At 39.6% G+C, this 22,270-nt stretch overlaps 1 protein-coding gene across 1 annotated transcript in view; it reads left to right on the top strand.

The window, feature by feature from the left end:
• LOC115134248 (talin-2-like) overlaps nucleotides 1-22,270 on the top strand; it is a 149,202-nt gene that overhangs the window by 33,563 nt on the left and 93,369 nt on the right. The window contains exon 2 of the mRNA XM_029668030.2: nucleotides 20,359-20,406. The gene's annotated coding sequence lies outside the window, so the exon portion shown is untranslated. The remainder of the gene's footprint in view (nucleotides 1-20,358; nucleotides 20,407-22,270) is intronic.

Raw genomic sequence — 22,270 nt, 5'->3', positions numbered from 1 at the left:
TTTAAAATGGATTAAATTGAATTTTTGTGTCACTTATATACATACACAATACCCCATGATGTCAGAGTGGAATTTTTTTTGTAGAAGTTTTTATTATTTTATGAATAAAACATTTTAAAGCTGAAAATGTCTTGAGTCCATAAGTATTCAACCCCTTTTGTTATCGAAACAAAAAATAAGTTCAGGAGTGAAAATGTGTTAGCAAATCACATAATAAGTTGCATGGACTCATTCTGTCTTTAATAATGGTGGTTAACAGGATTTGTTTTATGACTACTCCATCTCTCTACCCCACACATACAATGACCTATTATAAGGTCCATTAATCAAATAGTGAATTTCAAGCACAGATTCAAGACCAGGGAGGTATTTCAATGCCTCGCAATGAAGGGCACCGATTGGTCATAAAACAAAAAAGCAGATGCTGAATATCCTTTTGAACGTGGTGAAGTTATTATTTACACTTTGGATGGTGTATCAATACTCCGACACTACAGATACAGGCTGTCTACCTAACTCGGTTGCCAAAGAGGAAGGACACTGCTCAGGGATTTAACCATAAAGCCAATGGTGATTTTAAAACAGTAACAGAGTTTAGTGGTTGTGGTTGTTTGTAGTTACTCTACAATACTAACCTAAATGACAGGAAGCCTATACAGAAAAAAATATACTCCAAAACATGCATCCTGTTTCTTAGGGCGTGGCCCCTTTTTTTTCTCCATTTCCACTTGAATGACGTGCCCAAAGTAAACTGCTTGTTGCTCAGCCACTGAAGCAAGGATAAGCACAACAATTTACTATAAAATAAAGAAAACACTTTGAAGTTTGTAGAAATGTTAAAATAATGTAGGAGAATATAACACAATAGATATGGTAGGAGAAAATACAAAGAAAAACCAACCAGAAATGTTTATTTTTTGAGAGACCATGCTCTTTTAATGGCCAGTATAAGGGCATACTGTAAATGAGCTCCCAGGGTGCAATTCTTGTGGCTTCCACTGGGTGTCAGCAGTCTGTTCAAGGTTTCAGTTTTGTAACTTCCAAAACGAATAAGAAATATCAGTTGTAGTACAGGGACACAGTCTTGGAAATTTGTGTTTCTGCGCGCTATGAAGACCAGACGCAGGTGCTAAAATCGGTTTCCTATTGAACATACTTCTTCCCTTTTCGAAATATTATAGTTTGTTTACATTTTAGGGTATCTGAGGAGTAAATAGAAATGTAATTTGACTTGTTGAAACAAAGTTTAGGAGTAGATTTTCTGATTGTTGAACGAGTAGATTACTCAAATCGATGGCGCCAACTAAACTGACTTTTCGGGATATAAAGAAGGATTTTATCTAACAAAACAACACTACGTGTTATAGCTGGTACCAATTTGGATGACAAATCCAAGGAAGATTTTCAAAAAGTGAATATTTAATTGCTATTTGAATATAAGAAACCTGTGCCGGTGGAAAAATATTTTGATGTGGGGCGCCGTCCTCAAACAATCGCATGGCATGCTTTCGCTGTAATAGCTACTGTAAATCGGAGAGAGCAGTAGATTAACAAGAAGTTAACCTTTCAACCGATATAAGACACTATATATATATATATATATATATATATATATATATATACTTAAATGCCTAATATCCATAATTGTTATGATTATTTCTTTGAATTGCGAGCCCTCCAGTTTCACCCGAAGTTGTCCCGCTAGCGGAACGCCTAATAGATTCACTTTTTGTCCTGAATACAAAGCGTTATCACTGAGTACCACTCTTCATATTTTCAAGCACGGTGGTGGCTGCATCATGTTATGGGTATGCTTGTCAGCGGCAAGGACTAGTGAGGTTTTTTTTAAACAAAAGAAACAGAATACAGCTATAAGCACAGGCAAAATCCTAAAGGGAAACCTGGTTCAGTCTGCTTTCTAAAAGACACTGGGAGACTAATTCACCTTTCAGCAGGACAATGACCTACAACACAAGACACTGGAGTTGCTTACCGAGACACCATTGAATGTTCCTGAGTGGCCTAATTACATTTTTTTTTTACATTTAAAAAAAAATATTTATTTATTTTTACCCCTTTTTCTCCCAAATTTCATTGTATCCAATCGGTAGTTCCAGTCTTGTCCTATCGCTGCAACTCCCGTACAGACTCTGGAGAGGCGAAGGTCGGGAGCCATGCGTCCTCCGTAACACGACCCAGCCAAGCCGCACTGCTTCTTGTCACAATGCCCGCTTAACCCGGAAGCCAGCCGCACCAATGTGTTGGAGGAACACCATACACCAGGATTTGCTAGAGCGTGATGGGACAAGGAAATCCAGGCCGACCAAATTGCTTAATCGAAACGCCTCTAATGAACCATATATGGTCAAAATCATCCATTTAAAGCCAGTGGGGAACACAATGCCTTACCAATGGCACAACCAAAACATTTTCAGAAAACAAAAACACATAACCTATCACCTACACATTAAGAATGGAAGCCTTTTCTGTTTACATAGTTTGGGATGTTGCTTTTATTACGATGTATATGCCGTCTATAGTTTTGTTAGTATTTGGGAACGCATTGATAGCAAAGAAACCCCTCTTGACTTCAACCTATTGTGCGATTGGTTTATGGAAATGGGATGTTAGTTTAGTTTTGCTGATTGCATCCAAAACATTTGCTCATCCAGGGATGTGAGATGCCAATTGGCAGAAAAATTTAAGGACATCAAGGACAACTAAAATCATAACAGCAATGCCAACTGTGTATGTCTGGCACTATTACATGTATGTGTGTGTTATTGTATGCATTTATTTGAATGAGAGTTTATATGCATGTGTACAAACACCTGCACAGCATCAGCCTCAGGCAAACCAGCATTAGCTGTTAAAACATGCTTTTTATTATGTTTTGACTTTTATTTTGACTTTATTTATTACTTTTATCTTAGAAGGATGGCCAATCTCCCGCACAGCAACTCCAATCCCACTTGTTTCCATTTCCACATCCCAACCCTCAGCTTCCCTCAGCCCATCCCACCTATCTCTGCTGGCCACCATCTTCGGATTTCTACGCAACATATATCTTTCAACTATGCTGTGATGTTTAACGTACAATTTCAATCTATCTAATTGAATAGAATCCACAGATTTTGAGTTGAAGATAAATACTTTTACTAAGAGTATTAGTAATTGACTGACCCGGTCTCTCCAGATCTCCTAACAGTACTATTTCTAGGGACAATTTTAGATAAATGCTATGCATTTTCAGCCATTCCTGAACCTGAGAACAGGAACAGGCTTCCTGAGGGCAATAACAAAACAAATGGTTGATTTGATTCTGTATCCTCACAACAAAATCTGCAGAGCTTCGATGATTTTATGCCCCAAATATTCAACATTTTGTTGGTGGAAAGAATTCTATATAATGAATCTTGCATTGTTTTTATATCAACTCCTACATCCTGTATCATGGAATTGGTACATCAAACATCAAAACTATTTTGCAATCTGTATGGCAGAGTTGTCAACATCCTGGTCCTCAAATGAAACTGGTATACTTTCCTATTTATGCTATTGTATTCCTCTGCCAGTTTTGATCGAATTTATTTATACATCCCTTCTTACATCTGCTGATATCTCAAAGTGCTGTACAGAAACCCAGCCTAAAGCCCCAAACAGCAAGCATTGCAGGTTTAGAAGCAAGGTGGCTAGGAAAAACTCCCTAGAAATGCCAGAACCTAGGAAGAAACCTAGAGAGGAACCAGGCTATGAGGGGTGGCCAGTCCTCTTCTGGCTGTGCCTGGTGGAGATTATAACAGAACATGGCCAAGATGTTCAAATGTTCATAGATGACCAGCAGGGTCAAATATTAATAATCACAGTGATTGTCGAGAGTGCAACAGGTCAGCACCGCAGGAGTAAATGTCAGTTGGTTTTTCATAGCCGATCATTCAGAGTATCTCTACCGCTCATGCTGTCTTTAGAGAGTTGAAAAAAGCAGGTCTGGGACAGGTAGCACGTCCAGTGAACAGGTCAGGGTTCCATAGCCGCAGGCAGAACAGTTGAAACTGGAGCAGCAGCACGGCCAGGTGGACTGGGGACAGCAAGGAGTCATCAGGCCAGGTAGTCCTGAGGCATGGTCCTAGGGCTCAGGTCCTCCGAAAGAGAGAAAGAAAGAAAGAGAAAATTAGAGAGAGCATACTTAAATTCACACAGGACACCGGATAAGACAGAAATACTCAAGATATAACCCCAGCCCCCCGACACAAACTACTGCAGCATAAGTACTGGAGGCTGAGACAGGAGGGTTCAGGAAACACTGTGGCGCCTTCCGACGATACCCCCGGACAGGGCCAAACAGGCAGGATATAACTTATTATGGCTGCAATCCCGATATCGGGATAAGTGTCATCAACAACCGCTGAATAGCATAGCGCTACATACAATAAATATTACTATAAATATTTATTGGAAAACACAGCTTAGCCTTTTGTTAATCCACCTGTCGTGACAGATTTTGAAATGATGCTTTACAGCGAAAGCAATCCAAGCGTTTGTGTAAGTTTATCGATTGCACAATAAAACATTAAGTACATTTAGGCATCAGGTAGCTCGGTCACAAAAATCAGAAAAGCAATCAAATTAATGTTTTCACTCACGAGACTCCCAGTTACAAAACAAATGTTCCTTTTGTTCCATAAAGATTATTTTTAGATCCAAAATACCTCTGTTTGTTGTCGCGTTATGTTCAGAAATCCACAGGAAAGAGCGGTCACGGCAACGCAGACAATTCCAAATAGTTTCCATAATGTCCACAGAAACATGTCAAACGTTTTTTATAATCGATAATATATCAACCACAAATGTCTTTCACAGTAGGAGAGGGAAAAGCAATACCTATCCAAACTCTGTTGCGCGAGCAAAACTCATGTGACCACTTGACGCGTTGTTATCGTTCTGGCTCATTTTTCTAAATAAAAGCCTGAAACTGTCTGAAGACACCTTGAGGAAGCGATAGGAAAGGGAATATGGTTCATATCCCTTTAAATGGAGCAAAGGGAGGCTATGGAACATGGAGTTTTCAAAATAAAAGCCACTTCCTGCTTTTCTGTATACCAGGGAGCTAGTTTCTTATGACAAATGTTTTTAGGGGTGCGACTCCATCTAGGGTATTGCATAAGGTTAAATTGAGTTCCTCAGGTGGTTAACTGATTTTTGTACTCTGATGTCCTTGGGTAGGCGGAGGGAGTCTGGAAGGGCTTCTAGGAATCTTTGGGTTGTCGAAGAATTTATTGCACAACTTTTGATGATCCTTGGTTGAGCAGGCTATTTGTTGTGACTGCAAACGTAATAAAATGGTGGTACGAGTCCAGTATTATGAGGAAAAACATTAAGATCCACATAATTTATTCCACGGGACAAAACTATGTCCAGAGTATGACTGTGGCAGTGAGTAGGTCCGGAGACATGTTGGACAAATCCCACAGAGTCGATGATGACTCCGAAAGCCTTTTGGAGTGGGTCTGTGGACTTTTCCACGTGAATATTAGACACCAAAAATTAGAATATTATCTGCCATGACTACAAGGTCCAATAGGAATTCAGGGAACTCAGTGAGGAACGCTGTATACGGCCCAGAAGGCCTGTAAACAGTAGCTATAAAAAGTGATTGAGTAGGCTGCATATATTTCATGACTAGAAGCTCAAAAGACACCAATGTCAGGATTTTTTTTGTAAATTGACATTTGCTATCATAAATGTTAGCCACACCTCTGCCTTTGCGAGATGCGTGGGGGATATGGTCACTAGTGTAACCAGGAGGTGAGGCCTCATTTAACACAGTAATTCATCAGGCTTAAGCCATGTTTCAGTCAGGCCGATCACATCAAGATTATGATCAGTGATTAGTTCATTGACTATAACTGCCTTGGAAGTGAGGGATCTAACATTAAGTAGCCCTATTTTGAGATGTGCAGTATCTCAATCTCTTTCAATAATGTCAGGAATGGAGGAAGTCTTTATTCCAGTGAGATTGCGAAGGCGAACACCGCCATGTTTAGTTTTGCCCAACCTAGGTCGAGGCACAGACACCGTCTCAATGGGGATAGCTGAGCTGACTACACTGACTGTGCTAGTGGCAGTCTCCACTAAGCTGGCAGGCTTGATCCTTTATATTGGGCAGACAGACCAGTTCCCTACCTCCTCCCGCTGCCACCTGCCTCCTCCATTTTTGGGGTAATGCTGTAATCAATTGTTGTACTCCTTGGTTGAGCAGACCTTCCTGTACAATTTGGATAACTCCATGAGGGACATAACTCTACCATTCCAATTTACAATATCATTTAACTTCTTATGGCTGCAGGGGCAGAATTGAGTAGCTTGGATGAAAGGTGGCCAGAGGTGCCCAGAGTAAACTGCCTGCTCCTCAGTCCCAGTTGGTAATATATGCATATTATTAGTATTGGATAGAAAACACTCTGAAAACACTCTGAAGTTTCTAAAACTGTTTGAATGATGTCTGTGAGTATAACAGAACTCATATGGCAGGCGAAAACCTGAGAAGAAATCCAAACAGGAAGTGGGAAATCTGAGGTTGTTCAACCTTTTCAACCCAGCGACCATTGAATACACAGTGGGATATTGGTTATGTTCCACTTCCTAAGGCTTCCACTAGATGTCAACCGTCTTTAGAAACCCGTTTGAGGATTCTACTGTGAAGTGGGACCGAATGAGAGAGGATGAGTCAGAGGTCTGGCAGATTGCTACAGGCTCTGAGGCACGGTCACGAGAGTCACGAGAGAGTCCCATTCCATTGCTTTTCTACAGACATAGGAATTCTCCGGTTGGAATATTGTTGAAGTTTTATGTTAAAAACATCCTAAAGATTGACGCCATACATCGTTTGCCATGTTTCTACGGACAGCAACGGAACTTTTTGACATTTCGTCTGCAACTAGGGAACGCGCTTCATGACTTTGGATTTGATTACCAAACGTGCTAACAAAAGTAGCTCTTTGGACATAAATGATGGACATTATCGAACAAATCTAACATTTAATGTGGAACTGGGATTCCTGGGAGTGCATTCTGATGAAGATCATCAAATGTAAGTGAATATTTATAACGTTATTTCTGATTTCTTTTGACTCCAACATGGCGGATATCTCTATTTGTTTTCTGAGCGCTGTTCTCAGATTATTGCATGGTTTGCTTTTTCCGTTAAGCTTTTTTGAAATCTGACACAGCGGTTGCATTAAGAAGGATATCTATAGTTCCATGTCTAACACTTGTATTTTCATCGACATTTATAATGAGTATTTCTGTAAAATGATGTGGCTCTCTGCAATATCACCGGATGTTTTTAGAACTAGTGAAAACGTGCCAATGTATACTGAGATTCTTTTATGTAAATATGCACTTTATCGAACAAAACATACATGTATTGTGTAACATGAAGTCCTATGAAGATCATCTGATAGGTTAGTGATTGATTTTATCTCTATTTGTGCTTTTTGTGACTCCTCTCTTTGGCTGGAAAAAATGGCTGCATTTTTCTGTGACTTGGCGGTGACCTAACAATCGTTTGTGGTGCTTTCGCTGTAAAGTCTATTTGAAATCAGACACTTTGGTGGGATTAACAACAAGATTACCTTTTAAAATGGTATAAAATACATGTATGTTTGAGGAATTTTAATTATGAGATTTATGTTGTTTGAATTTGGCGCTCTGCACTTTCACTGGCTGTTGTGTGACGACCCTCCCACTCTGTCTGCCGTATTCTCTGTTATTTCCTTATTAGGATGCTGGTGGGCGGAGTTGGGAGGGTCGTCAGCTACATGGGAAACACCTGGGCCCGGTGTCTCCCAGGATAAATACACCACTTCCCCATTCATGGAGGAGACTCTCTCCATGCAGACACCCTCTGTAGATTGTGTTGTGGTTCTTGATGGCCGTTTGTTTGTTTGTTTGCTTTGGCACCTTTCATCACCCTGCATTATCACATTCACGCATGCAAAACACTCACTTACACTACTGATTACTGATTACACACACCATTGTATATTATATTTATTTGCTTTAGGTAATAAATATATATCTTTCTACTCATTATCTCCACGTTGTCTCCCTTTGTTACGGGCTTTGAGCCGGTTCGTGACAAGTGGGGGCTCGTCCGGGATATTTGAACTATTGGTTTGGGAGACCGTGGAGGTACGTGTTTGGTTTGCATATTTTGTTTGAGTTTGATAGGCCCAGTATTGGTTGCCTTTTGTTGTTTGGTTTGTGTGCTGTGTTGGAGAGACTATAATGGTTAGTTTCCAGGCCCTGCCTAGCCTGAACTCTTGTTCTACTTTCTGTTGGGACATCAGTCTGAGGTGAGTAATCTGCTGTGTACCTCGGTGGGAGATTTGGGTAGGGTAGTGAAACTTGCTACCCGGAGCTATAGCCTTTTTCCCCTGATAGGTTTAGCGACGTGTTTCAATTTTTGGAATATGTTGGGCATGGTTAATGTTTGTTATTTTTGTGTGGTGTCTGTGGACTGAGCAGTTGTCTCGGGGGGCACATCCGTGGCTTGGTGGAATTTTTCCAGCATGCTGGGGAGTTCTATTTCCTTGCCAGCGGGCTACAGTGCGTAAATTCCCACCGCAAATCTGCACGAAGACTAGGGTTGAGTTATTGTAGGTTTTGGGGAAGCTCCGTATCCATCTCTCTTCTGTGGTACTCAGGGTGATTGTAATTCTCGGGTTGTGGTCTGGTGTGCTCAGCAGAAGGGAAGAGCCAGAATTTTTTTTTTTTTGTGTGTGTGATTATGGCGTCTTATGTAGATAAGTTCATTCGCTCTCCATCAGAGGAATTGTTAGATTTAGGTACTAAAGAACAGCTGTTGAAGGTCGCGGAACACTACAAGGTTGAGATTAGTGATAAACGTCTAAAGAATTCTATTAGGTTGATATTGAAGGCCAATCTGATGGAGAGTGGTATTCTAGAAGTTACCACTGGGCCAGCCTCTGCTGAGGATTTGTCGTCTCCCCATAACGTTACAATGGCCATTCCATCGGTTAGGCCTAGTAGCCTTCTTTTTGAACAGCAGAAAGAACTGCTTTTGTTACAGCTGGAGCATGATCGTGAGAAGCTAAAGCATGATCGTGAGAAGCTAGAGCATGATCGTGTAAAATATGAAAAGGAATTGGCATTTAAACAAGATATGGAGCGTGCTAAAATCAAGTTGCAACAAGAACGTATAGATTTGGTTAGGGAAGGAAAGATCTCAGGGGAGAGTTTGTTTTGGGAAGGTGACCCAGATTTACCTAGGGGTAGTTCCGCTTTTGGTCGTGCCCCAGAGACATTTGATATTGTTGGGAACTTACGGTTATTGCCTCGGTTTAATGAAAGGGACCCCGAGACATTCTTTTCGTTGTTTGAGCGGGTTGCTGACGCTAGGAGTTGGCCTGATTCTGACCGCACTTTAATGTTGCAGTGTGTGCTGACTGGTAAAGCGCAGGAAGCATATTCAGCTCTTAGTGTACACGATAGTGCCAGTTATGATAAAGTTAAAACAGCTGTGTTACAGATTTATGAATTGGTCCCTGAGGCTTACCGCCAACGATTTAGAACTTTAAAAAGGGATGATAACCAGACTCATGTTGAGTTTGCGCGACAGTTGTCTTTACAGTTTAATCGCTGGTGTTCCGCCTCTGCAGTTGTGACTTTCCAAGGGCTGTGTGATCTGATTATGTTAGAGCAATTTAAGGACACAATTCCTGATCGTATTGCCACGTATATTAATGAACAGAAAGTAAAGAATGTTGCTGAAGCTGCAGTTTTGGCAGACGAGTATGTGTTGACTCACAAAAGTGTCTTTGCAGAACCCCGTATTCGGAAAGAGTGGGGGCGTTCGGATAGATTTGGGCTTCGCTCACCGAGATACTTTGGTTCTCGGGCAGAGTTCTATTCAACTAGGGTTGAACCTGACTCCCATGGTAAAGCTGACTTTGGGCAGGAGTGTCACTACTGTCAAGGTTCAGGGCATTGGAAAAACGAATGTCCACTTCTCAGGTCAAAGGGTGCTTACGCTAAATCTAAGCCTACTGCATTAGCTGCACCTGTTCCACATCAGTTCATTCATAACTCATTTCCTCAGGCCCAGGAGAATGTGAAAGTCCATATTGATCCAGACTATTTACCTTTCATTACAGAAGGTTTTGTGTCTATGTTAGGAAGTAAAGACCTAGTGCCAGTGAAGATCCTGAGAGACACAGGTGCCTCTGAATCATTTGTGTTGGAGTCTGTGTTACCCTTTTCTGCTGAGACTGATTCGGGGAATAGTGTTCTAATTAGGGGAATAGGTTTGAACACTCTGTCAGTTCCATTGCATAAACTGATGTTGGATTGTGGGCTGGTGAAGGGTGAAGTTGTTGTGGGTGTGCGTGCTTCGTTGCCTATTGAGGGTATCGATGTTATCCTTGGGAATAACTTGGCTGGTGAGCAAATTTGACCTGTTAAAAGGCTATTGGCAGGTGCCACTGACGAGTAGGGCACGTGAAATCTCTGCCTTTATTACACCCTTTGGTCTGTACTCGTATTCAGTTATGAGTTTCGGTCTGCGCAATGCACCTGCCACTTTTCAGCGACTTATGAACAGGGTTGTCGCCGGTCTGACCGGGTGCGCTGTTTATTTGGAACTTAGAGACTGGTATTTTGTTCCGGGGTCCTTGTTGGTCCCCGGTTTTATGGGGGATGTGACGACCCTCCCACTCTGTCTGCCGTATTCTCTCTGTTATTTCCTTATTAGGATGCTGGTGGGCGGAGTTGGGAGGCTCGTCAGCTACATGGGAAACACCTGGGCCCGGTGTCTCCCAGGATAAATACACCACTTCCCCATTCATGGAGGAGACTCTCTCCATGCAGACACCCTCTGTAGATTGTGTTGTGGTTCTTGATGGCCGTTTGTTTGTTTGTTTGCTTTGGCACCTTTCATCACCCTGCATTATCACATTCACGCATGCAAAACACTCACTTACACTACTGATTACTGATTACACACACCATTGTATATTATATTTATTTGCTTTAGGTAATAAATATATATCTTTCTACTCATTATCTCCACGTTGTCTCCCTTTGTTACGGGCTTTGAGCCGGTTCGTGACAGTTGTCATATCAATCCCTTTAACGGGATTGCAGCCCTAAGAAGTTTTTAAGAACAAAATACCCTTTTCAAACATCTTTCCCATAAATAAAGGTGTTTTACCAACCAGCACATTTGAGTTCAGCCATAATATTTGTTGTAATATTTGTTCTATCTTTTCAGGGGGATGAAATTGATATTGTAGCCAGCTCTGCAATGCTTGTTTTAAAAAGAGAGACTTTGAAAAAAGTATAATTTTCAATGAATCGAAAATGAGACATGGCAATCTGCACAAAGGCAAAAGGATCATTTTTTAATAATGGAGCTTTTCTTAGTAATCTACTTGAGAACCATTTAGGGTTCAAGTAAAACTTTTGAATAAGTGAAGCTTTTAGAGAGAGGTTTTGCTTTTATATTTAACAATCTCAACCCACCCTATTCATTTATATAGATAGGTACACATTATTTTCGTCTGGTTTAGCGTCCCAGATAAAGCAATATATTTCTTGCTCATATGATTTGAAAAACAAATCATTATGGCAGTGCCAAAAGTAAGTGAGTAAACTGAGATGACTAAGGATTTAATCAGGGGAATTTTTCCATAAATAGACAGGTATTTACCTCTCCATGGTTGCAGGATCTTGTCTATTTTTACAAGTTTTGTATTGAAATTCATTGTGGGAAACTTATTTATATATTTTGTGAATATATATGAATACCAAGTATGTCTACTTCACCATCAGCCCATTTTATAGGTAAACTGCAGGGTAATGTGAAAGTTGTATTTTTAAAGATCCAATACGTAATATTGTACACTTGTCATAATTAGGTTTTAGTCCAGAGAGTACAGAAAAGTTATCTAGATCTTCAATGAGACATTGCATGGAACTAGTTTTCAGACTTAATATACAACTTGAGTCAGCCTTGGATTTCTAAACCTATAATGTTGTTGATGGATCTGATTTGAATAGCTAGCATTTCGATGTCCATAACGAATAGATATGGTGACAGAGGACACACTTAGTTCTCAAAACTCTCTGAGAAGTAGCAGTTATTTACTATTTTACACATGGGGTTGCTATATTTTATTTTTACCCATTTTATGAGAATCACTGAAATTAAAAAAAGTCCAGGCATTTTTAAATAAAATTCAGTCTTTCTTTATCAAATGCCTTTTCAAAATCTGCTATAAATACCAGGCCTGGATTCTTAGATGTTTCATGATGTTCTATCATTTCTAGTAGTTGTCGTATATTATCTCCAATGTATCATCCATGTAAAAAAACCTGTCTGATCAGGATAAACAATACCTGGTAAAACCTTTTTAAATCTGAGTGCTATGCATTTCACTATTCTTTTTGCATCACAACATTGAAGTGTAAGGGGCCTCCAGTTTTTTAGATAGACTGGGTATTTGCCATCTGGGTCTTGTTTTAATAATATAGAAATCAGACCTTCCTGCTGAGTACCTGACAGACTACCATTTCTATAAGAATAGTTAAAACAATCTAACAATGGAGCTTTTAGTATATAAAAAAAAGGCTTGATATACCTCTACCGGGATGCCGTCAAGCCCTGGGGTTTTTCCAGACTGGAAGGATTTAAGACTCAAAAAGTTTGTCCTTTTGTAATTTGGCCTTCGTGCTGATCATTCTGTACATTTGTTAATTTTTGATATTATTTGTAAAGAATTCCTTACCGTCATCTTCATTCAGTGGGAGAGGATGGGATGGAAAAGAGAACATCTGCCTAAATTAATTAGCTTCCTCTTTTAAAATCTCATTTGGGGAATCATAGATGACTCTTCAGTAACGAGTTTCTGCAAATTCTTGTTGTTAGGGTTCCCTGTTTTGCAGATTCAGGAAGAACTTTGTGAATTTTTCTCCATATTCCATCCAGTTTGCTTTATTTTTGTAATATATTATATTAGATCATTCTTGAATAAGTTCCTCAAGTTATTTTTGTTTTTCCTCTAACTCATTTTGTATCTCTCTAGTATTGTTTTTATTGCTATCTACCTGTACTATTAGTTCATGAATTTCCCCTGTTAGTCTTGTCTCTTTAGCCAGAAACTGCTTTTTTTATTATTGGTGAATATTGAATTGAATAACCTCTGATGGTAAATTTAAAGGTATCCCAAACAATAAGGATATTTGCTGAACCTATATTATACTGGAAAAATTTGTTCTAAATTATTTTGTTAAATTATTTAAAAAATAAGATGTCCTCCAGTAAACTTTGATTAAATGTCCAATATCCCCGTCCACGTGGAAAATCTATTAGGTCTTAGATTAACTAAGATTTAAGACCTAACTTAGAGTTAGGTCTTAAACTAGGTCTTTTATCCTTGCGAAGAACTTATAAGATTGGCTCATCAGATATATAATTTCAAGAGTGGTTTTACTTTCACTACTGTATTTTATATGGGTTATTATTGTAACAAATGCTCTGTTGTGGTCAAATTATATATAGCTTGTCAAGATATGTTGCATGAATTCACAATGGAAATAAAATTACATTAAAAAATGATTGTATTTTACTCTCACAATTTCACACATTTTCAACATATTTTACCCATTCTACACTTGACAAGCAGTTCCCTTATTCCACCACTTGAATCTGAGTGTACGCATGGTCATGGCTGCCCGTATATTTATGCGCACACTTAAGCAAATGTTCATATTGATAAATCTCACTGGCGGCAAAGATCCCACGCATGGTTTACACACAGATTTGGGCTTACTCATGATTGATAATTGAGGCCCCTGGTGTGCAAAGCTCTTAGACTTACCGGAAAAGACTCACACCTGTAATCACTGCTAAATGTGCTTCTACAAAGAATTTACAAATGGGGTGTGAATACTTATGTACAGGAGCTATTTCTGTATTTCATTTGCAATAAATTTACTACAAGTTTTCACTTTGTCATTATGGGGTATTGTGTGTAGATGGTGAGGAAAAAATCTATTTAGTCCATTTTGAATTTCATTTAACATAACAAAATCTGGAATATGTCGAGGGTTATGAATACTGTCTGAAGGCACTTGATTAATCTTATGCTACACGAACGTGAATAATATACACTACAGTACAAAAGTTTGGGGTCACTTAGAAATGTCCTTGTTTTTGAAAGAAATGCACATTTCTTGGTCCATTAAAATAACATCATATTGATCAGAAATAGTGTAGACATTGTTAATGTTGTAAATTACTATTGTCGCTGGAAACGGCATTTTTTTATGGAATATCTACATAGGCGTACAGAGGACCATTATCAACAACCATCACTCCTGTGTTCCAATGGCACGTTGTGTTAGCTAATTCAAGTTTATCCTTTTAAAAGGCTAATTGATCATTAGAAAACCCTTTTGCATATATGTTAGCACAGCTGAATTTATAGAAGCAATAAAACTGGCCTTTAGACTAGTTGAGTATCTGGGAGCATCAGCATTTGTGGGTTCGATTACAGGCTCAAAATGGCCAGAAACAAAGACCTTTCTCCTGAGACTCGTCAATCTATTCTTGTTCTGAGAAAATAAGGCTATTCCATGCGAGAAATTGGCAAGGAACTGAAGATCTTGTACAACGCTGTGTACTACTCCCTTCACAGAACAGCGCAAACCAGAATAGAAAGCGGAGTGGGAGGCCCCGGTGCACAACTGAGCAAGAGGACAAGTACATTACAGTGTCTAGTTTGAGAAACGGATGCCTCACAAGTCCTCAACTGGCAGTTTCATTAAATAGTACCCGCGGAAGGAAGTCAACGTAATTCCGCTACGCAAGAGTGGTAAAGCTGCCTTTACTGGTTCTAACAGCAGACCTATAAGTTTGCTGCCAGCTCTTAGCAAACTGCTGGGAAAAATTGTGTTGACCAAATACAATGCTATTTCTCTGTAAACAAATAAACAACGGACTTTCAGCATACTTATAGAGAAGGGCACTCAACATGTACTGCACTGACACATATGACTGATGATTGGTTGAAAGAAATTGATAATAAGAAGATTGTGGGAGCTGTACTGTTAAGTTTCAGTGCAGCCTTTGATATTATTGACCATAACCTGTTTTTGAAAAAACTTAAGCTCTGAATCCATGATATGGCAATCTATCTAATAGGACTCAAAGGGTTTTCTTTACTGAAACCGTCTCTAATGTCAAGCATGTAAAGTGTGGTGTACCACAGGGCATTTATTTGGACTATTACTAAAACTAGGCAAGTAAGTTAAGAACAAATTCTTATTTTCAATAACGGCCCAGGAACAGTGGGTTAACTGCCTTGTTCGGGGGCAGAACGACAGATTTTTCCCTTGTCAGCTTGGGGATTCGATCGAAGTCCAACGCTCTAACCACTAGGCTACCTGCCGCTGGCATTAAACAAATCATGTGTGTCCATGTATGCTGATGATTTAACCATATACGCATCAGCAACCACAGCTAAGGAAGTCACTGAAACCCTTAACGAAGAGTTGCAGTTTGTTTTGGAATGGGTGCCCAGTAATAAACTTGTCCTGAACATCTCTAAAACTAAGAGCATTGTATTTGGTACAAATCATTCCTTAAGTGCTAGACCTCAGCTGAATCTGGTAATGAATGGTGTGGCTGTTGGAGACTAAATTACCTTAGATTGTAAATTGTCATGGTCACAACATATAGATTCAATGGTTGCAAAGATGGGGACATCTAGCACACTCCAAAAGCAAGTTCTGTAGGCTCTAGTTTTGTCTAATCTTGATTATTGTCCAGTCATGTGGTTCAGTGCGGCAAGGAAATACCTAGTTTAGCTGCAGCTGGCCCAGAACAGAGCAGCACGTTTTGCTCTTAATTGTAATCAGAGGGCTGATATATATACTATGCATGACAGTCTCTCTAGGCTAAGAGTTGAGGAGAGACTGACTGCATCACTTCTTCTTTTTATAAGAAACATTAACGTGTTGAAAATCCCAAATTGTTTTCCTATTCAACTTACACACAGCTCTGACACACTTATCCCACCAGACATGCCACCAGGGGCCTTTTCATAGTCCCCAAATCCAGAACAAATTCAAGAAAACGTACAGTGTTATATAGAGCCCTTATTGCATGGAACTTCCTTCCATCTCATATTGCGCAAATAAACAGCAAACTTGGTTTCAAAAAAACAGATAAAGCAACACCTCACGGCAGAACGCCTCTCCCCTATTTGACCTAGATAGTTTGTGTATACATTGATATCTAGGCTACGTGTGCCTTTTTTTTTAAATGTATGTAGTTCTGTTCTTGTCTAATGATGTTCTGTATTATGTCATTCTTTATTATGATTGATATTTTGTGTGGACCCCAGGAAGAGTAGCTGCTGCTTTTGCAACAGCTAATGGGGATCCTAATAAAATAACAAATGGTAGATATCAATTCTCAAGTTGAGTTGGACATACATTCTCAAATTGAGTTGAATGGACATACATTCTCAAGTTGAAAATGTATGTTGGTTCAGCTACAGTATATGCCCAAATGTTGAGCAAACTCACAATCCTATTGCAGCTGTTTGGCTTACAATTGTTTGTTGAATCAAAAATATATATATTTAAGTGTAGTTCAACTTGACCATTTTCAGTTCTGTCCTATTTCTCAACTATGTAACATGCATCTAAATATAGAGGTGTTTGTCCACATTAAAATATCTATAAAAGTTCTAGATATTTTCCATGCCCTAGAATGAATGTATTGTTTTAACAGTAGGTGGTTGTGTGTGTGGTCGAGATAATGAATTGTCACTATTGCATTTGATTTGAAGTCTCTGTCAGTGTGTATTAATAGTGAACTCATTAAGGCAATTAGGAACCTAAGTAAGCACCTACAGCCAAATGCTGAGCTCCAAATATTGAGACACTTATGATTCAAAGAGGTGTGAGGCTATGCGCTAAGTTGCTGCCAGCGTTATTGGACTTTGACAACGCATAACAGCACTAGGTGCATGCTTCCTACATGGATTATAGTGGGTGTTTTCAAGTGATTGAGCCTGAATTGTGTGGCATTTTAAGTCTGGGCTTGTTGTGGAAGGGAGGAATTCCGTCAGATGACTAGAGATTTGGGTTACATTTAGCCCAGAATCAGTGGCAAATTAATATTTAGCCTATGCAGCTAAAGGAATGCTAATGGTGTCTACATGTTATGTTTCCACCCTGGTGTATTGTTTTCAGATAGAGCTGTGAATGGTCTTAATCTGACTCGTTCCCCTGTTCCTAGTGGTAAAGATTTGCCAGCTGTTTATTCTCTTGGCACCAGGTCTCACAGGCACCACTCTCACTGAACTGGGTGAATAAGAATAGATTATGCTAATAATGACATAGATAATATATCACACAGACCAATAATGCTTTCCAGATCATCACAAGAACAAAATGAAAACCATCATTAGATGATCATTCAACACATTAATGATTTATGGTAACAGCTGACTTTTTAAACATTTTTTGTAACCTTTTTGTCATTTACTGCTGCTGCTCAAACTTCAATTCATATTCCAAAATTACTGTATGCTCTAGCGCCTCAAACATTCACAGGAACGGAGAGGGATTTTGAATAAGGGTGTTTATTTAATCTAAATCAGCTCAAAGGCAGTGTTATCATTTGCAACACGTGATCTCTTGCCATATCCAGCCAGTGAACTGTTACTATATTGTATGAGTCACAGATAGCTCGATAGCTGCTGAACATTCTCTAGCTACACATCAGTATATCTCACAAATTAGTCCCTTCCCCTGTTATCATGCCTTAAACGCCTAGACTACTCTGAAGCTAAAACATGATGAAAATGACAGAGATAGTGTGTCAGGTATTATTTCCTGAAGAATGCATTATCTTATTTTACTGCTTCAGTCTACAAGCGATAGTCAGTAGACTAAAGAAGTAAAGGTAATGCTATCCTTGTTGGAAGGATAAGGATTACGACCGCAACGTTCTCCAAATGGATTGTCTTCGTAAATGAAGTGCTGTTGATAGTAAGCCTAATACATTAAGGAAATACAGTATGAGCATGTTGATCATATCTGTGTCATTATAAAAAAAATGTTTTAAAAAGCAAAGTAGGCTAAGTGACAGATGGTCTGCGTATTGATTGTTGTACACAACATTCCTGCAACCACATTCGCCAAAGACTAGATACTGTACACCCTTGAGTGTCTGTCCCAGACCCTATTCTTGCTCTCAGAATTTTACTTAGCTGTCACTGAAGGGACCTAATGTCACCAGCACCAAAACAGATCAAATTATATATGTAGGCCTATCTCTATGTGCTTAAATTTCACTAACCTTGGTACATATTTTCACGTGTGCTACTCAATGTCCCTGGAATCCATTCAGTGATTTTGTGTGGACATATACTGAGTGTACAAAACAATTAGAACATCTTCCTAATATTGAATATTGAGATGCATCTCGCCTTTTCCCCTCAGAACAGGGCATAGATCCATGTTGACTGGATGTCCTTTGAGTGGTAGACCATTGTTGATACACACGGGAAACTGTTGAGCGTGAACAACCCAGCAGTGTTGCAGTTCTTGATTACAAACCGGTGCACCTGGCACCTACTACCATACCCCGTTCAAAGGCACTTGAAAGTTTTGTCTTGCCCATGGCACATACACAATCAATATCTCAAGGCTTAAAAATCCATCTTTATCCTCTCTTCTCCCCTCCATCTACAGTGATTCAAATCAAATCAAATTGTATTTGTCACATACACATGGTTAGCAGATGTTAATGAGAGTGTAGCGAAATGCTTGATTGAAGTGGGTTTAACAAGTGACACAAATAAGGGATCATAGCTTTAACCTGGATTCACCTGGTCAGTCTGTCATGGAAAGGAGATGTTCTTATGTTTTCGTACACTTGGCGTAGACCGTGACGTACACTTCAGGGGTAGGCTACTTTCAGTGTGTTTTTAAGCGAATTGCTGTATATTTTGGGAACATTACAAATGGCCAGTTTGTGCATTTGATGGTTGTGGATTGAGTGCTGAAACATGAAGTAAGACCATATAATAAAACATTGATCAGTCTTTCTAACCGGGGCTCATTCCATCAGACATGTTGTCCTCCCTTCTGAGCAGTGATCAGACCCCAGCTTCCTCCCACAGCTGCTGCAGAGAGCCATCAGGAAGTACTCCTGTCCTCTGCTGGGTTAGCTCCATCCAACCAATGTCAAGACTGGGCTCTTCTCCCATAACTTATCCATTACTTTTACTGCTTACGGAACGTCTTCCTCTATGACAGCTCTTTATTCCTCCCTAGGAAGTTAAAGAATTATAAATCATTACAGTTGTATGGATTTATCTTTGAGATGATGACATAGGTTGGCTTCCACAATGTACAACATGGGCAGGCAATCCTCAGGTCTTTTGCAGATGTGAGGACAGTTTGTTCCTTTCTACAGTAAGTGCTTCACTGTGCAGAGGAGGAGTCAGTGTGCTAAATTGAATGACTCACTGATTCTGAAGAATAAAATAACCACCCCTGTAAAGTGTATCTTATTTCAACTAATATGTCTACCTCCCTCATGTTCTTGCAAGGTTGTTGACATAGTACTTTAGTGTGTGTTTATTTGTTTGTTTATCTAGTGGGGGCACTATGCATATTTATTAGATGATAGAAAACATTGCACTCCCCTGTGCCCAAGCAAAATGTATGTACTGTACAACTTCAGAAATGAGTAGCAGTAATTTTGACCATGTGACCATACCATGTGTATCCTTTACATACGGCTAATAAAACTTGTAAGTGTTTGATTGTTTTCCAACAGTCCCCACACGCAGTGGCTGAGTGACACATTTGGTAAATACCAAATATTGTCCTCTGTAATTACATCCTCTTGCACAGATTAACCATTGATCGTTTTAAAGCCAAGCTTTGAGCTTACCTAATGATGTTACCACTTGTGCTGTTGGGAAATGTTAATGTAATATGTGTAATTATGTTGTTTATTTTGTTTTTGTAACAAGATATGAAGTAATTCCATTTCCATTTTATGTTACCCTGTCATCCAAGAATGAAGATAAACCACACACTGCTTTGATCGATCACTGGGTGTATGTTTTGAGACAATACATGCTAGTATTCCTGGTTCATGCATTAGCAATCTGGTTATGGGGATAATCTTTTAGTAGGCTACAGCAGCAGAATGTGCGCTACTGAGAATCCATGATTCAGCAGTATTATATTTTCAGTCGTGCATATTGCCTTCCTTTTTCTTACTGAGTCTTTGTTTCTTTCCAGCTGTAAAACCTGCTGAAATCCTTGGGCATTTTATGCTTCAGCAATAAGGTAAGCTTTGGTCTTTTCTCTCTCTGATCAAGGGATAATAATAATCAAATGAGGTTGAAGTTTAAATTAAAAGCTCACAAAATAAGAAATAAAGTTGCTCTTCTAGTCTCCAGTCACAATTTTTCACTTGAAATGTTGTGAGTGTGTAGGCAGCGATTAGCGAGAGAAACTTCAATGACCATTGATTGCCTTTGTCAATCTTCGCTTGGGCCTAGTGCTGTGAATGGCTAACTGCAGAGCAAAGGCCCAAGTGCTGTCAAAAAGGTGATATTTGTTTCCCCTGCGTTGTGTATATATTTCTACACTATGACTTTGTTATAATATTGTGAAATTGTGAAAATGATGATAATGCCCTTTTAGTGTAAGAGCTGTTTGAAAAGATTGCCTGAAATTTCAGCCTGTTTTGTTCGGATGGAGTTTTGGCCTGCCTGGTGTCATCATTAGTTAATAGACCAATAAGAAAGAGAATTCCAAACATCTCTGCCAATGACAGCTAGTTTTCGGTTTCCTCCTCCCCATTCAGGCCACTTCCAGACAGTCTGAGCACAATTCTTGCTTAAGCGATTATTCTTTGCTAAGAAGCTATTTTTGTATATTTTTGACCATTTTAATTGAAAACAATTATTTAATATTGAGATGTTATAAAAACAGCTACATTGAACCTTTTTTAATGGTTATTTCACTGCATGGAGCTGACAGAAGCCACCTGACCTGGGTATTCCACAAAAGGTTGTTGCTATGGCAACCAACAGATGTGGAGCATGAAAAAGTGGCTTTAACTAAGTGCGGCAGGATCCTTCACATGCTCCAATCCCTAATCCTGTAGCTGCTCTTGTAGCTCCTCGGTAGGTCCGTCAGTCCAGCCACCAGCCCTGGCCTGCCCTGTCCTGGAGGGGCTCATTGTACCCTTCCCTATTACCCTATAGCACTGTCTGTAGGAAGCCTACAGACCCAAACACATTCCAGATGACCCTTCAGATATAAAGCATGTGTTGAACAATGAATGTGGGAGCCTAATTATGGTGGAGAGGGATGTGTTGAGCTGATCAGATGTTTGAGCTGGATTTCTGCTGGATGTTTTTAATCAGAAACAGGGCATGGCCTAAGGTCTGATTGTAGGGTGTAAATGCAGTTCTAGGTGAAAAGTGCTTACAAGGGAGTTCTGATTTGATGCCTAGATGACTTTCAAAAATGTTTAATTGCAGTGCACAACCATATCAATTCCTGTGAACGAGCTGTATGCTAAGGAGTAAACACAAACAAGTAGATTACCTTTCCTCTCTGCTACATTGTGGGGGCAGATGTTCCGAAGGGAGTTTTTCTGTTCTTTCCATAAAGTATGTTTGGATATGTGGCCAGTACAGGTCATGGGTGCTCTGGTTGGTGGGCTTGAATCAGAGGGAAAATGTGGATGTTGGCTGGGTAGTTAATGGTTCTCAGCTGTCAGCATGTGACACACCCAGACCCCATCTGAGACTAACCATAGAAAAGGGGGTTGAAATTGTATGGGTAAAATGCTTCATGATTGGGAGAAGGCTATGTTTCTTCCTCCTCCTTCTCTCACTTTCTGCCATATTGTGCTCTAGATGTTTTTGCTCGAACAAAGTGTGAAGTCGCTGATGAACGTGGTTTGTGCTAGTTTTCACTTAATAAGAAATGTAGCAAAAAACTAATTCTTATTTTAAATAAATTAGAGTATTGGCATTTTATCCATTATTTTACCAGGTAAATTGACTGATAACACATTCTCATTTGCAGCAATGACCTGGGGAATAGTTACAGGGGAGAGGAGGAGGATGAATGAGCCAATTGTAAACTGGGGATTATTGGGTGACTGTGATGGGCATATTGGGAATTTAGCCAG

The sequence above is a fragment of the Oncorhynchus nerka genome, linkage group LG9a, assembly GCF_034236695.1.
Source record: "Oncorhynchus nerka isolate Pitt River linkage group LG9a, Oner_Uvic_2.0, whole genome shotgun sequence".
NCBI lineage: Eukaryota > Metazoa > Chordata > Actinopteri > Salmoniformes > Salmonidae > Oncorhynchus > Oncorhynchus nerka.
This window is presented reverse-complemented; position numbering and strand designations above follow the sequence as displayed.